Consider the following 16,704-nt stretch of genomic DNA (forward strand, 5'->3'; position numbering starts at 1 on the left):
ACAAACAAACTACAAGCCCAACCCTTCATTGCCTTCTATTCAAATATTACATCAAATAAACATGCTCAAACACCAAGTCTTAAGGGCTGTAGCATCTTTCAAACTGGACAAATACCCAGGCCCGCATCAAATCTATCCCACACTCTTAAGGGAAGTAAGACACCAAATAGCACAGGCTCTCACCATCATTTTACAATCCTCTCTGGCTACAGGTGTGGTGCCCGACCACTGGAGGACTGCTAACGTGCTACCGTTCTTTCAAAAGGGAGAGAGGGATAGACCGCATAATTACAGGCCAGTCAGCCTAACCTCGGTGGTGGGAAAATTATTGGAAAAATTTCTGAGGGACAGGAGAAATCTTCATTTAGAAAGACACGGATTAATCAGGGACAGTCAGCATGGATTTCTTAACGGAAGGTCGTGTCTGACTAACGCAATTCAATTTTTCGAGGAGGTAACAAGGAGGGTCGATGAGGGTAGTGCCTTTGATGTAGTCTATATGGATTTTAGCAAGGCTTTTGATAAGGTCCCGCATGCCAGATTGGTCACGAAAGTAAAAGCCCATGGGATCCAAGGCAAAGTGGCAAGTTGGATCCAAAATTGGCTCAGAGGCAGGAAACAAAGGGTAATGGTCGAAGGGTGTTTTTGTGACCGGAAGGCTGTTTCCAGTGGGGTTCCGCAGGGCTCACAGAATCACAGAAACCCCACAGTGCAGATAGAGGCCATTTCGGCCCATCGAGCCTGCACCGACTCAGTACTGGGCCCTTTGCTTTTTCTGGTATATATCAATGATTTGGATTTGAATGTAGGAAGTATGATTAAGAAGTTTGCAGATGATACAAAAATTGGCCGTGTGGTTAATAATGAAACAGAATGCTGTAGACTGCAGGAAGATATCAATGGACTCGTCTAGTGGGCAGAACAGTGGCAAATGGAATTCAGTTGGAATACACAATAAATGGTAGGACACTGAGAAATGCAGAGGATCAGCGGGACCTTGGAGTGCATGTCCACAGATCCCTGAAGGTAGCAGGACAGGTAGATAAAGTGGTTAAGCAGGCATACGGGATACTTGCCTTTATTAGCCGAGGCGTAGAATATAAGAGCGGGGAGGTTATGCTTCAACTGTATAAAACACTAGTTAGGCCGCAGCTAGAGTGCCGCGTGCAGTTCTGGTCACCACATTACAAGAAGGATGCGATTGCACTAGAGAAGGTGCAGAGGAGATTTCCGAGGATGTTGCCTGGGCTGGGGAATTTTAGTTATGAGGAAAGATTGGATAGGCTGGGGTTGTTTTCTTTGGAACACAGGAGGCTGAGGCGAGACCTAATTGAGGTGTGTAAAATTATGAGGGGCCGAGATAGAGTGGATAGGAAGGACCTATTTCCCTTAGCAGAAGGGTCAATAATAGATTTCAAGTAATTGGTAGGAGGTTTACAGGGAATTTGAGGAGACATTTTTTCACCCAGTGAATGGTGGGGGTCTGGAATGCACTGCCTGAAAGGGTGGTAGAGGCAGAAACCCTCATCACGTTTAAAAAGTACTTGGATATGCACTTGAACTGCCGTAACCTACAAGGCTACGGACCAAGTGCTGTAAAGTGGGATTTGGGTGGATTGCTCTTTGTCGGCTGGCACGGACAAGATGGGCCGAATGGCCTCCTTCTGTGCTGTAAATTTCTATGATTCTGCCTGATCATGTGACATCTGCCCACACGACTTCTACAAATGTTATTACATTGTAGCCAGGATTGTTTAGTTTCCAATTCCGCCCATTTTGAAGCCAGGTCTCCGTTATGGCTACTATTGCATAACCCCATGTGGCAACTTGCGCCTGCAACTCGTCAATCTTATTTGTAACACTCCTCGCATTAACACACATGCATTTCAACAGCATGCTAGTTGGCTTTGCTTTTTTCCTGAATTTAACTGCTGCTCTTTCTACATTCTTCTTTGTTCTGTTGCTGTTTGTCCCTCCGAGTTTTCTATGCACCTTGTCTCTCCTCTCTGCTGCTGTGTCCTGGTGGCCCTCCGCCAGTGTGTGTATTTTGGCTATCTTATTTTCTTCTTCTGCTTATTTCGGCCCTGTGTCTGGAGCCCCTTGCATTTGTGTAGCAGCAGGAGAATGTGCAGCGAAGAAATGGTCAAAGGAAAGCGAGAGAGAGAGAGAGAGAGAGCAGCAAAAAGGATGTTGATTGATTAAGAGCAGTGTGTGCGCGTGTGTGTGCAAAACGTTGAGCAGCCTGTGGCGGCAGCAAAAGCCTACTGCACCTGGTATTCCCAGGCAGTCTCCCATCCAAGTACTAACCAGGCCTGACTCTGCTTAGCTTCCGAGATCAGACGAGATCAGGCGCATTCAGACTAGTATGGCCGTAGGCATATGCTAGCTGGCTTTCTCTTTACTTAAAGCTGTCGCCCATTTTTTTCTCTTCTACGCATTCATACAAGTATTCAACACTCAATTTACATTTACAAATTTTACTCCTCCCGCAACCCCCCACCCCCCCTCCACCTCTTCTTGCTGCTCTGCCTCCCACACAAACAAACTACAAGCCCAACCCTTCATTGCCTTCTATTCAAATATTACATCAAATAAACATGCTCAAACACCAAGTCTTAAGGGCTGTAGCATCTTTCAAACTGGACAAATACCCAGGCCCGCATCAAATCTATCCCACACTCTTAAGAGAAGTAAGACACCAAATAGCACAGGCTCTCACCATCATTTTACAATCCTCTCTGGCTACAGGTGTGGTGCCCGACCACTGGAGGACTGCTAACGTGCTACCGTTCTTTCAAAAGGGAGAGAGGGATAGACCGCATAATTACAGGCCAGTCAGCCTAACCTCGGTGGTGGGAAAATTATTGGAAAAAGTTCTGAGGGACAGGAGAAATCTTCATTTAGAAAGACACGGATTAATCAGGGACAGTCAGCATGGATTTCTTAACGGAAGGTCGTGTCTGACTAACGCAATTCAATTTTTCGAGGAGGTAACAAGGAGGGTCGATGAGGGTAGTGCCTTTGATGTAGTCTATATGGATTTTAGCAAGGCTTTTGATAAGGTCCCGCATGCCAGATTGGTCACGAAAGTAAAAGCCCATGGGATCCAAGGCAAAGTGGCAAGTTGGATCCAAAATTGGCTCAGAGGCAGGAAACAAAGGGTAATGGTCGAAGGGTGTTTTTGTGACCGGAAGGCTGTTTCCAGTGGGGTTCCGCAGGGCTCACAGAATCACAGAAACCCCACAGTGCAGATAGAGGCCATTTCGGCCCATCGAGCCTGCACCGACTCAGTACTGGGCCCTTTGCTTTTTCTGGTATATATCAATGATTTGGATTTGAATGTAGGAAGTATGATTAAGAAGTTTGCAGATGATACAAAAATTGGCCGTGTGGTTAATAATGAAACAGAATGCTGTAGACTGCAGGAAGATATCAATGGACTCGTCTAGTGGGCAGAACAGTGGCAAATGGAATTCAGTTGGAATACACAATAAATGGTAGGACACTGAGAAATGCAGAGGATCAGCGGGACCTTGGAGTGCATGTCCACAGATCCCTGAAGGTAGCAGGACAGGTAGATAAAGTGGTTAAGCAGGCATACGGGATACTTGCCTTTATTAGCCGAGGCGTAGAATATAAGAGCGGGGAGGTTATGCTTCAACTGTATAAAACACTAGTTAGGCCGCAGCTAGAGTGCCGCGTGCAGTTCTGGTCACCACATTACAAGAAGGATGCGATTGCACTAGAGAAGGTGCAGAGGAGATTTCCGAGGATGTTGCCTGGGCTGGGGAATTTTAGTTATGAGGAAAGATTGGATAGGCTGGGGTTGTTTTCTTTGGAACACAGGAGGCTGAGGTGAGACCTAATTGAGGTGTGTAAAATTATGAGGGGCCGAGATAGAGTGGATAGGAAGGACCTATTTCCCTTAGCAGAAGGGTCAATAATAGATTTCAAGTAATTGGTAGGAGGTTTACAGGGAATTTGAGGAGACATTTTTTCACCCAGTGAATGGTGGGGGTCTGGAATGCACTGCCTGAAAGGGTGGTAGAGGCAGAAACCCTCATCACGTTTAAAAAGTACTTGGATATGCACTTGAACTGCCGTAACCTACAAGGCTACGGACCAAGTGCTGTAAAGTGGGATTTGGGTGGATTGCTCTTTGTCGGCTGGCACGGACAAGATGGGCCGAATGGCCTCCTTCTGTGCTGTAAATTTCTATGATTCTGCCTGATCATGTGACATCTGCCCACACGACTTCTACAAATGTTATTACATTGTAGCCAGGATTGTTTAGTTTCCAATTCCGCCCATTTTGAAGCCAGGTCTCCGTTATGGCTACTATTGCATAACCCCATGTGGCAACTTGCGCCTGCAACTCGTCAATCTTATTTGTAACGCTCCTCGCATTAACACACATGCATTTCAACAGCATGCTAGTTGGCTTTGCTTTTTTCCTGAATTTAACTGCTGCTCTTTCGACATTCTTCTTTGTTCTGTTGCTGTTTGTCCCTCCGAGTTTTCTATGCACCTTGTCTCTCCTCTCTGCTGCTGTGTCCTGGTGGCCCTCCGCCAGTGTGTGTATTTTGGCTATCTTATTTTCTTCTTCTGCTTATTTCGGCCCTGTGTCTGGAGCCCCTTGCATTTGTGTAGCAGCAGGAGAATGTGCAGCGAAGAAATGGTCAAAGGAAAGCGAGAGAGAGAGAGAGAGAGAGAGAGAGCAGCAAAAAGGATGTTGATTGATTAAGAGCAGTGTGTGCGCGTGTGTGTGCAAAACGTTGAGCAGCCTGTGGCGGCAGCAAAAGCCTACTGCACCTGGTATTCCCAGGCGGTCTCCCATCCAAGTACTAACCAGGCCTGACTCTGCTTAGCTTCCGAGATCAGACGAGATCGGGCGCATTCAGACTAGTATGGCCGTAGGCATATGCTGGCTGGCTTTCTCTTTACTTAAAGCTGTCGCCCATTTTTTTCTCTTCTACGCATTCATACAAGTATTCAACACTCAATTTACATTTACAAATTTTACTCCTCCCGCAACCCCCCACCCCCCCTCCACCTCTTCTTGCTGCTCTGCCTCCCACACAAACAAACTACAAGCCCAACCCTTCATTGCCTTCTATTCAAATATTACATCAAATAAACATGCTCAAACACCAAGTCTTAAGGGCTGTAGCATCTTTCAAACTGGACAAATACCCAGGCCCGCATCAAATCTATCCCACACTCTTAAGGGAAGTAAGACACCAAATAGCACAGGCTCTCACCATCATTTTACAATCCTCTCTGGCTACAGGTGTGGTGCCCGACCACTGGAGGACTGCTAACGTGCTACCGTTCTTTCAAAAGGGAGAGAGGGATAGACCGCATAATTACAGGCCAGTCAGCCTAACCTCGGTGGTGGGAAAATTATTGGAAAAAGTTCTGAGGGACAGGAGAAATCTTCATTTAGAAAGACACGGATTAATCAGGGACAGTCAGCATGGATTTCTTAACGGAAGGTCGTGTCTGACTAACGCAATTCAATTTTTCGAGGAGGTAACAAGGAGGGTCGATGAGGGTAGTGCCTTTGATGTAGTCTATATGGATTTTAGCAAGGCTTTTGATAAGGTCCCGCATGCCAGATTGGTCACGAAAGTAAAAGCCCATGGGATCCAAGGCAAAGTGGCAAGTTGGATCCAAAATTGGCTCAGAGGCAGGAAACAAAGGGTAATGGTCGAAGGGTGTTTTTGTGACCGGAAGGCTGTTTCCAGTGGGGTTCCGCAGGGCTCACAGAATCACAGAAACCCCACAGTGCAGATAGAGGCCATTTCGGCCCATCGAGCCTGCACCGACTCAGTACTGGGCCCTTTGCTTTTTCTGGTATATATCAATGATTTGGATTTGAATGTAGGAAGTATGATTAAGAAGTTTGCAGATGATACAAAAATTGGCCGTGTGGTTAATAATGAAACAGAATGCTGTAGACTGCAGGAAGATATCAATGGACTCGTCTAGTGGGCAGAACAGTGGCAAATGGAATTCAGTTGGAATACACAATAAATGGTAGGACACTGAGAAATGCAGAGGATCAGCGGGACCTTGGAGTGCATGTCCACAGATCCCTGAAGGTAGCAGGACAGGTAGATAAAGTGGTTAAGCAGGCATACGGGATACTTGCCTTTATTAGCCGAGGCGTAGAATATAAGAGCGGGGAGGTTATGCTTCAACTGTATAAAACACTAGTTAGGCCGCAGCTAGAGTGCCGCGTGCAGTTCTGGTCACCACATTACAAGAAGGATGCGATTGCACTAGAGAAGGTGCAGAGGAGATTTCCGAGGATGTTGCCTGGGCTGGGGAATTTTAGTTATGAGGAAAGATTGGATAGGCTGGGGTTGTTTTCTTTGGAACACAGGAGGCTGAGGCGAGACCTAATTGAGGTGTGTAAAATTATGAGGGGCCGAGATAGAGTGGATAGGAAGGACCTATTTCCCTTAGCAGAAGGGTCAATAATAGATTTCAAGTAATTGGTAGGAGGTTTACAGGGAATTTGAGGAGACATTTTTTCACCCAGTGAATGGTGGGGGTCTGGAATGCACTGCCTGAAAGGGTGGTAGAGGCAGAAACCCTCATCACGTTTAAAAAGTACTTGGATATGCACTTGAACTGCCGTAACCTACAAGGCTACGGACCAAGTGCTGTAAAGTGGGATTTGGGTGGATTGCTCTTTGTCGGCTGGCACGGACAAGATGGGCCGAATGGCCTCCTTCTGTGCTGTAAATTTCTATGATTCTGCCTGATCATGTGACATCTGCCCACACGACTTCTACAAATGTTATTACATTGTAGCCAGGATTGTTTAGTTTCCAATTCCGCCCATTTTGAAGCCAGGTCTCCGTTATGGCTACTATTGCATAACCCCATGTGGCAACTTGCGCCTGCAACTCGTCAATCTTATTTGTAACACTCCTCGCATTAACACACATGCATTTCAACAGCATGCTAGTTGGCTTTGCTTTTTTCCTGAATTTAACTGCTGCTCTTTCTACATTCTTCTTTGTTCTGTTGCTGTTTGTCCCTCCGAGTTTTCTATGCACCTTGTCTCTCCTCTCTGCTGCTGTGTCCTGGTGGCCCTCCGCCAGTGTGTGTATTTTGGCTATCTTATTTTCTTCTTCTGCTTATTTCGGCCCTGTGTCTGGAGCCCCTTGCATTTGTGTAGCAGCAGGAGAATGTGCAGCGAAGAAATGGTCAAAGGAAAGCGAGAGAGAGAGAGAGAGAGAGCAGCAAAAAGGATGTTGATTGATTAAGAGCAGTGTGTGCGCGTGTGTGTGCAAAACGTTGAGCAGCCTGTGGCGGCAGCAAAAGCCTACTGCACCTGGTATTCCCAGGCAGTCTCCCATCCAAGTACTAACCAGGCCTGACTCTGCTTAGCTTCCGAGATCAGACGAGATCGGGCGCATTCAGACTAGTATGGCCGTAGGCATATGCTAGCTGGCTTTCTCTTTACTTAAAGCTGTCGCCCATTTTTTTCTCTTCTACGCATTCATACAAGTATTCAACACTCAATTTACATTTACAAATTTTACTCCTCCCGCAACCCCCCACCCCCCCTCCACCTCTTCTTGCTGCTCTGCCTCCCACACAAACAAACTACAAGCCCAACCCTTCATTGCCTTCTATTCAAATATTACATCAAATAAACATGCTCAAACACCAAGTCTTAAGGGCTGTAGCATCTTTCAAACTGGACAAATACCCAGGCCCGCATCAAATCTATCCCACACTCTTAAGAGAAGTAAGACACCAAATAGCACAGGCTCTCACCATCATTTTACAATCCTCTCTGGCTACAGGTGTGGTGCCCGACCACTGGAGGACTGCTAACGTGCTACCGTTCTTTCAAAAGGGAGAGAGGGATAGACCGCATAATTACAGGCCAGTCAGCCTAACCTCGGTGGTGGGAAAATTATTGGAAAAAGTTCTGAGGGACAGGAGAAATCTTCATTTAGAAAGACACGGATTAATCAGGGACAGTCAGCATGGATTTCTTAACGGAAGGTCGTGTCTGACTAACGCAATTCAATTTTTCGAGGAGGTAACAAGGAGGGTCGATGAGGGTAGTGCCTTTGATGTAGTCTATATGGATTTTAGCAAGGCTTTTGATAAGGTCCCGCATGCCAGATTGGTCACGAAAGTAAAAGCCCATGGGATCCAAGGCAAAGTGGCAAGTTGGATCCAAAATTGGCTCAGAGGCAGGAAACAAAGGGTAATGGTCGAAGGGTGTTTTTGTGACCGGAAGGCTGTTTCCAGTGGGGTTCCGCAGGGCTCACAGAATCACAGAAACCCCACAGTGCAGATAGAGGCCATTTCGGCCCATCGAGCCTGCACCGACTCAGTACTGGGCCCTTTGCTTTTTCTGGTATATATCAATGATTTGGATTTGAATGTAGGAAGTATGATTAAGAAGTTTGCAGATGATACAAAAATTGGCCGTGTGGTTAATAATGAAACAGAATGCTGTAGACTGCAGGAAGATATCAATGGACTCGTCTAGTGGGCAGAACAGTGGCAAATGGAATTCAGTTGGAATACACAATAAATGGTAGGACACTGAGAAATGCAGAGGATCAGCGGGACCTTGGAGTGCATGTCCACAGATCCCTGAAGGTAGCAGGACAGGTAGATAAAGTGGTTAAGCAGGCATACGGGATACTTGCCTTTATTAGCCGAGGCGTAGAATATAAGAGCGGGGAGGTTATGCTTCAACTGTATAAAACACTAGTTAGGCCGCAGCTAGAGTGCCGCGTGCAGTTCTGGTCACCACATTACAAGAAGGATGCGATTGCACTAGAGAAGGTGCAGAGGAGATTTCCGAGGATGTTGCCTGGGCTGGGGAATTTTAGTTATGAGGAAAGATTGGATAGGCTGGGGTTGTTTTCTTTGGAACACAGGAGGCTGAGGCGAGACCTAATTGAGGTGTGTAAAATTATGAGGGGCCGAGATAGAGTGGATAGGAAGGACCTATTTCCCTTAGCAGAAGGGTCAATAATAGATTTCAAGTAATTGGTAGGAGGTTTACAGGGAATTTGAGGAGACATTTTTTCACCCAGTGAATGGTGGGGGTCTGGAATGCACTGCCTGAAAGGGTGGTAGAGGCAGAAACCCTCATCACGTTTAAAAAGTACTTGGATATGCACTTGAACTGCCGTAACCTACAAGGCTACGGACCAAGTGCTGTAAAGTGGGATTTGGGTGGATTGCTCTTTGTCGGCTGGCACGGACAAGATGGGCCGAATGGCCTCCTTCTGTGCTGTAAATTTCTATGATTCTGCCTGATCATGTGACATCTGCCCACACGACTTCTACAAATGTTATTACATTGTAGCCAGGATTGTTTAGTTTCCAATTCCGCCCATTTTGAAGCCAGGTCTCCGTTATGGCTACTATTGCATAACCCCATGTGGCAACTTGCGCCTGCAACTCGTCAATCTTATTTGTAACACTCCTCGCATTAACACACATGCATTTCAACAGCATGCTAGTTGGCTTTGCTTTTTTCCTGAATTTAACTGCTGCTCTTTCTACATTCTTCTTTGTTCTGTTGCTGTTTGTCCCTCCGAGTTTTCTATGCACCTTGTCTCTCCTCTCTGCTGCTGTGTCCTGGTGGCCCTCCGCCAGTGTGTGTATTTTGGCTATCTTATTTTCTTCTTCTGCTTATTTCGGCCCTGTGTCTGGAGCCCCTTGCATTTGTGTAGCAGCAGGAGAATGTGCAGCGAAGAAATGGTCAAAGGAAAGCGAGAGAGAGAGAGAGAGAGAGCAGCAAAAAGGATGTTGATTGATTAAGAGCAGTGTGTGCGCGTGTGTGTGCAAAACGTTGAGCAGCCTGTGGCGGCAGCAAAAGCCTACTGCACCTGGTATTCCCAGGCAGTCTCCCATCCAAGTACTAACCAGGCCTGACTCTGCTTAGCTTCCGAGATCAGACGAGATCAGGCGCATTCAGACTAGTATGGCCGTAGGCATATGCTAGCTGGCTTTCTCTTTACTTAAAGCTGTCGCCCATTTTTTTCTCTTCTACGCATTCATACAAGTATTCAACACTCAATTTACATTTACAAATTTTACTCCTCCCGCAACCCCCCACCCCCCCTCCACCTCTTCTTGCTGCTCTGCCTCCCACACAAACAAACTACAAGCCCAACCCTTCATTGCCTTCTATTCAAATATTACATCAAATAAACATGCTCAAACACCAAGTCTTAAGGGCTGTAGCATCTTTCAAACTGGACAAATACCCAGGCCCGCATCAAATCTATCCCACACTCTTAAGAGAAGTAAGACACCAAATAGCACAGGCTCTCACCATCATTTTACAATCCTCTCTGGCTACAGGTGTGGTGCCCGACCACTGGAGGACTGCTAACGTGCTACCGTTCTTTCAAAAGGGAGAGAGGGATAGACCGCATAATTACAGGCCAGTCAGCCTAACCTCGGTGGTGGGAAAATTATTGGAAAAAGTTCTGAGGGACAGGAGAAATCTTCATTTAGAAAGACACGGATTAATCAGGGACAGTCAGCATGGATTTCTTAACGGAAGGTCGTGTCTGACTAACGCAATTCAATTTTTCGAGGAGGTAACAAGGAGGGTCGATGAGGGTAGTGCCTTTGATGTAGTCTATATGGATTTTAGCAAGGCTTTTGATAAGGTCCCGCATGCCAGATTGGTCACGAAAGTAAAAGCCCATGGGATCCAAGGCAAAGTGGCAAGTTGGATCCAAAATTGGCTCAGAGGCAGGAAACAAAGGGTAATGGTCGAAGGGTGTTTTTGTGACCGGAAGGCTGTTTCCAGTGGGGTTCCGCAGGGCTCACAGAATCACAGAAACCCCACAGTGCAGATAGAGGCCATTTCGGCCCATCGAGCCTGCACCGACTCAGTACTGGACCCTTTGCTTTTTCTGGTATATATCAATGATTTGGATTTGAATGTAGGAAGTATGATTAAGAAGTTTGCAGATGATACAAAAATTGGCCGTGTGGTTAATAATGAAACAGAATGCTGTAGACTGCAGGAAGATATCAATGGACTCGTCTAGTGGGCAGAACAGTGGCAAATGGAATTCAGTTGGAATACACAATAAATGGTAGGACACTGAGAAATGCAGAGGATCAGCGGGACCTTGGAGTGCATGTCCACAGATCCCTGAAGGTAGCAGGACAGGTAGATAAAGTGGTTAAGCAGGCATACGGGATACTTGCCTTTATTAGCCGAGGCGTAGAATATAAGAGCGGGGAGGTTATGCTTCAACTGTATAAAACACTAGTTAGGCCGCAGCTAGAGTGCCGCGTGCAGTTCTGGTCACCACATTACAAGAAGGATGCGATTGCACTAGAGAAGGTGCAGAGGAGATTTCCGAGGATGTTGCCTGGGCTGGGGAATTTTAGTTATGAGGAAAGATTGGATAGGCTGGGGTTGTTTTCTTTGGAACACAGGAGGCTGAGGCGAGACCTAATTGAGGTGTGTAAAATTATGAGGGGCCGAGATAGAGTGGATAGGAAGGACCTATTTCCCTTAGCAGAAGGGTCAATAATAGATTTCAAGTAATTGGTAGGAGGTTTACAGGGAATTTGAGGAGACATTTTTTCACCCAGTGAATGGTGGGGGTCTGGAATGCACTGCCTGAAAGGGTGGTAGAGGCAGAAACCCTCATCACGTTTAAAAAGTACTTGGATATGCACTTGAACTGCCGTAACCTACAAGGCTACGGACCAAGTGCTGTAAAGTGGGATTTGGGTGGATTGCTCTTTGTCGGCTGGCACGGACAAGATGGGCCGAATGGCCTCCTTCTGTGCTGTAAATTTCTATGATTCTGCCTGATCATGTGACATCTGCCCACACGACTTCTACAAATGTTATTACATTGTAGCCAGGATTGTTTAGTTTCCAATTCCGCCCATTTTGAAGCCAGGTCTCCGTTATGGCTACTATTGCATAACCCCATGTGGCAACTTGCGCCTGCAACTCGTCAATCTTATTTGTAACACTCCTCGCATTAACACACATGCATTTCAACAGCATGCTAGTTGGCTTTGCTTTTTTCCTGAATTTAACTGCTGCTCTTTCTACATTCTTCTTTGTTCTGTTGCTGTTTGTCCCTCCGAGTTTTCTATGCACCTTGTCTCTCCTCTCTGCTGCTGTGTCCTGGTGGCCCTCCGCCAGTGTGTGTATTTTGGCTATCTTATTTTCTTCTTCTGCTTATTTCGGCCCTGTGTCTGGAGCCCCTTGCATTTGTGTAGCAGCAGGAGAATGTGCAGCGAAGAAATGGTCAAAGGAAAGCGAGAGAGAGAGAGAGAGAGAGCAGCAAAAAGGATGTTGATTGATTAAGAGCAGTGTGTGCGCGTGTGTGTGCAAAACGTTGAGCAGCCTGTGGCGGCAGCAAAAGCCTACTGCACCTGGTATTCCCAGGCAGTCTCCCATCCAAGTACTAACCAGGCCTGACTCTGCTTAGCTTCCGAGATCAGACGAGATCGGGCGCATTCAGACTAGTATGGCCGTAGGCATATGCTAGCTGGCTTTCTCTTTACTTAAAGCTGTCGCCCATTTTTTTCTCTTCTACGCATTCATACAAGTATTCAACACTCAATTTACATTTACAAATTTTACTCCTCCCGCAACCCCCCACCCCCCCTCCACCTCTTCTTGCTGCTCTGCCTCCCACACAAACAAACTACAAGCCCAACCCTTCATTGCCTTCTATTCAAATATTACATCAAATAAACATGCTCAAACACCAAGTCTTAAGGGCTGTAGCATCTTTCAAACTGGACAAATACCCAGGCCCGCATCAAATCTATCCCACACTCTTAAGAGAAGTAAGACACCAAATAGCACAGGCTCTCACCATCATTTTACAATCCTCTCTGGCTACAGGTGTGGTGCCCGACCACTGGAGGACTGCTAACGTGCTACCGTTCTTTCAAAAGGGAGAGAGGGATAGACCGCATAATTACAGGCCAGTCAGCCTAACCTCGGTGGTGGGAAAATTATTGGAAAAAGTTCTGAGGGACAGGAGAAATCTTCATTTAGAAAGACACGGATTAATCAGGGACAGTCAGCATGGATTTCTTAACGGAAGGTCGTGTCTGACTAACGCAATTCAATTTTTCGAGGAGGTAACAAGGAGGGTCGATGAGGGTAGTGCCTTTGATGTAGTCTATATGGATTTTAGCAAGGCTTTTGATAAGGTCCCGCATGCCAGATTGGTCACGAAAGTAAAAGCCCATGGGATCCAAGGCAAAGTGGCAAGTTGGATCCAAAATTGGCTCAGAGGCAGGAAACAAAGGGTAATGGTCGAAGGGTGTTTTTGTGACCGGAAGGCTGTTTCCAGTGGGGTTCCGCAGGGCTCAGAGAATCACAGAAACCCCACAGTGCAGATAGAGGCCATTTCGGCCCATCGAGCCTGCACCGACTCAGTACTGGGCCCTTTGCTTTTTCTGGTATATATCAATGATTTGGATTTGAATGTAGGAAGTATGATTAAGAAGTTTGCAGATGATACAAAAATTGGCCGTGTGGTTAATAATGAAACAGAATGCTGTAGACTGCAGGAAGATATCAATGGACTCGTCTAGTGGGCAGAACAGTGGCAAATGGAATTCAGTTGGAATACACAATAAATGGTAGGACACTGAGAAATGCAGAGGATCAGCGGGACCTTGGAGTGCATGTCCACAGATCCCTGAAGGTAGCAGGACAGGTAGATAAAGTGGTTAAGCAGGCATACGGGATACTTGCCTTTATTAGCCGAGGCGTAGAATATAAGAGCGGGGAGGTTATGCTTCAACTGTATAAAACACTAGTTAGGCCGCAGCTAGAGTGCCGCGTGCAGTTCTGGTCACCACATTACAAGAAGGATGCGATTGCACTAGAGAAGGTGCAGAGGAGATTTCCGAGGATGTTGCCTGGGCTGGGGAATTTTAGTTATGAGGAAAGATTGGATAGGCTGGGGTTGTTTTCTTTGGAACACAGGAGGCTGAGGCGAGACCTAATTGAGGTGTGTAAAATTATGAGGGGCCGAGATAGAGTGGATAGGAAGGACCTATTTCCCTTAGCAGAAGGGTCAATAAAAGATTTCAAGTAATTGGTAGGAGGTTTACAGGGAATTTGAGGAGACATTTTTTCACCCAGTGAATGGTGGGGGTCTGGAATGCACTGCCTGAAAGGGTGGTAGAGGCAGAAACCCTCATCACGTTTAAAAAGTACTTGGATATGCACTTGAACTGCCGTAACCTACAAGGCTACGGACCAAGTGCTGTAAAGTGGGATTTGGGTGGATTGCTCTTTGTCGGCTGGCACGGACAAGATGGGCCGAATGGCCTCCTTCTGTGCTGTAAATTTCTATGATTCTGCCTGATCATGTGACATCTGCCCACACGACTTCTACAAATGTTATTACATTGTAGCCAGGATTGTTTAGTTTCCAATTCCGCCCATTTTGAAGCCAGGTCTCCGTTATAGCTACTATTGCATAACCCCATGTGGCAACTTGCGCCTGCAACTCGTCAATCTTATTTGTAACGCTCCTCGCATTAACACACATGCATTTCAACAGCATGCTAGTTGGCTTTGCTTTTTTCCTGAATTTAACTGCTGCTCTTTCGACATTCTTCTTTGTTCTGTTGCTGTTTGTCCCTCCGAGTTTTCTATGCACCTTGTCTCTCCTCTCTGCTGCTGTGTCCTGGTGGCCCTCCGCCAGTGTGTGTATTTTGGCTATCTTATTTTCTTCTTCTGCTTATTTCGGCCCTGTGTCTGGAGCCCCTTGCATTTGTGTAGCAGCAGGAGAATGTGCAGCGAAGAAATGGTCAAAGGAAAGCGAGAGAGAGAGAGAGAGAGAGAGAGAGAGAGCAGCAAAAAGGATGTTGATTGATTAAGAGCAGTGTGTGCGCGTGTGTGTGCAAAACGTTGAGCAGCCTGTGGCGGCAGCAAAAGCCTACTGCACCCGGTATTCCCAGGCAGTCTCCCATCCAAGTACTAACCAGGCCTGACTCTGCTTAGCTTCCGAGATCAGACGAGATCGGGCGCATTCAGACTAGTATGGCCGTAGGCATATGCTAGCTGGCTTTCTCTTTACTTAAAGCTGTCGCCCATTTTTTTCTCTTCTACGCATTCATACAAGTATTCAACACTCAATTTACATTTACAAATTTTACTCCTCCCGCAACCCCCCACCCCCCCTCCACCTCTTCTTGCTGCTCTGCCTCCCACACAAACAAACTACAAGCCCAACCCTTCATTGCCTTCTATTCAAATATTACATCAAATAAACATGCTCAAACACCAAGTCTTAAGGGCTGTAGCATCTTTCAAACTGGACAAATACCCAGGCCCGCATCAAATCTATCCCACACTCTTAAGAGAAGTAAGACACCAAATAGCACAGGCTCTCACCATCATTTTACAATCCTCTCTGGCTACAGGTGTGGTGCCCGACCACTGGAGGACTGCTAACGTGCTACCGTTCTTTCAAAAGGGAGAGAGGGATAGACCGCATAATTACAGGCCAGTCAGCCTAACCTCGGTGGTGGGAAAATTATTGGAAAAAGTTCTGAGGGACAGGAGAAATCTTCATTTAGAAAGACACGGATTAATCAGGGACAGTCAGCATGGATTTCTTAACGGAAGGTCGTGTCTGACTAACGCAATTCAATTTTTCGAGGAGGTAACAAGGAGGGTCGATGAGGGTAGTGCCTTTGATGTAGTCTATATGGATTTTAGCAAGGCTTTTGATAAGGTCCCGCATGCCAGATTGGTCACGAAAGTAAAAGCCCATGGGATCCAAGGCAAAGTGGCAAGTTGGATCCAAAATTGGCTCAGAGGCAGGAAACAAAGGGTAATGGTCGAAGGGTGTTTTTGTGACCGGAAGGCTGTTTCCAGTGGGGTTCCGCAGGGCTCACAGAATCACAGAAACCCCACAGTGCAGATAGAGGCCATTTCGGCCCATCGAGCCTGCACCGACTCAGTACTGGGCCCTTTGCTTTTTCTGGTATATATCAATGATTTGGATTTGAATGTAGGAAGTATGATTAAGAAGTTTGCAGATGATACAAAAATTGGCCGTGTGGTTAATAATGAAACAGAATGCCGTAGACTGCAGGAAGATATCAATGGACTCGTCTAGTGGGCAGAACAGTGGCAAATGGAATTCAGTTGGAATACACAATAAATGGTAGGACACTGAGAAATGCAGAGGATCAGCGGGACCTTGGAGTGCATGTCCACAGATCCCTGAAGGTAGCAGGACAGGTAGATAAAGTGGTTAAGCAGGCATACGGGATACTTGCCTTTATTAGCCGAGGCGTAGAATGTAAGAGCGGGGAGGTTATGCTTCAACTGTATAAAACACTAGTTAGGCCGCAGCTAGAGTGCCGCGTGCAGTTCTGGTCACCACATTACAAGAAGGATGCGATTGCACTAGAGAAGGTGCAGAGGAGATTTCCGAGGATGTTGCCTGGGCTGGGGAATTTTAGTTATGAGGAAAGATTGGATAGGCTGGGGTTGTTTTCTTTGGAACACAGGAGGCTGAGGCGAGACCTAATTGAGGTGTGTAAAATTATGAGGGGCCGAGATAGAGTGGATAGTTAGGACCTATTTCCCTTAGCAGAAGGGTCAATAATAGATTTCAAGTAATTGGTAGGAGGTTTACAGGGAATTTGAGGAGACATTTTTTCACCCAGTGA

General features: G+C 46.4%; 6 non-coding genes across 6 annotated transcripts; all 6 read right to left on the reverse strand.

Moving 5' to 3' along the window:
- Window positions 1-2,258: 2,258 nt before the first annotated feature.
- LOC147103969 (5S ribosomal RNA) lies at window positions 2,259-2,377 on the reverse strand. The gene has a single exon (XR_015072863.1). It is a non-coding gene; the product is annotated as a 5S ribosomal RNA (ribosomal RNA).
- Window positions 2,378-4,800: 2,423 nt separating this feature from the next.
- On the reverse strand, window positions 4,801-4,919 carry LOC147103970 (5S ribosomal RNA). The gene has a single exon (XR_015072435.1). It is a non-coding gene; the product is annotated as a 5S ribosomal RNA (ribosomal RNA).
- Window positions 4,920-7,336: 2,417 nt separating this feature from the next.
- Window positions 7,337-7,455, reverse strand: LOC147103971 (5S ribosomal RNA). The gene has a single exon (XR_015072686.1). It is a non-coding gene; the product is annotated as a 5S ribosomal RNA (ribosomal RNA).
- Window positions 7,456-9,872: 2,417 nt separating this feature from the next.
- On the reverse strand, window positions 9,873-9,991 carry LOC147103972 (5S ribosomal RNA). Its single transcript, XR_015072864.1, has one exon. It is a non-coding gene; the product is annotated as a 5S ribosomal RNA (ribosomal RNA).
- Window positions 9,992-12,408: 2,417 nt separating this feature from the next.
- LOC147103973 (5S ribosomal RNA) lies at window positions 12,409-12,527 on the reverse strand. Its single transcript, XR_015072687.1, has one exon. It is a non-coding gene; the product is annotated as a 5S ribosomal RNA (ribosomal RNA).
- Window positions 12,528-14,954: 2,427 nt separating this feature from the next.
- LOC147103974 (5S ribosomal RNA) lies at window positions 14,955-15,073 on the reverse strand. Its single transcript, XR_015072800.1, has one exon. It is a non-coding gene; the product is annotated as a 5S ribosomal RNA (ribosomal RNA).
- Window positions 15,074-16,704: the final 1,631 nt, after the last annotated feature.

The sequence above is a fragment of the Somniosus microcephalus genome, chromosome 19 (genome assembly GCF_052327205.1).
Source record: "Somniosus microcephalus isolate GS21.2 chromosome 19, FLI_Smic_1.0, whole genome shotgun sequence".
Taxonomy (NCBI): Eukaryota; Metazoa; Chordata; class Chondrichthyes; order Squaliformes; family Somniosidae; genus Somniosus; species Somniosus microcephalus.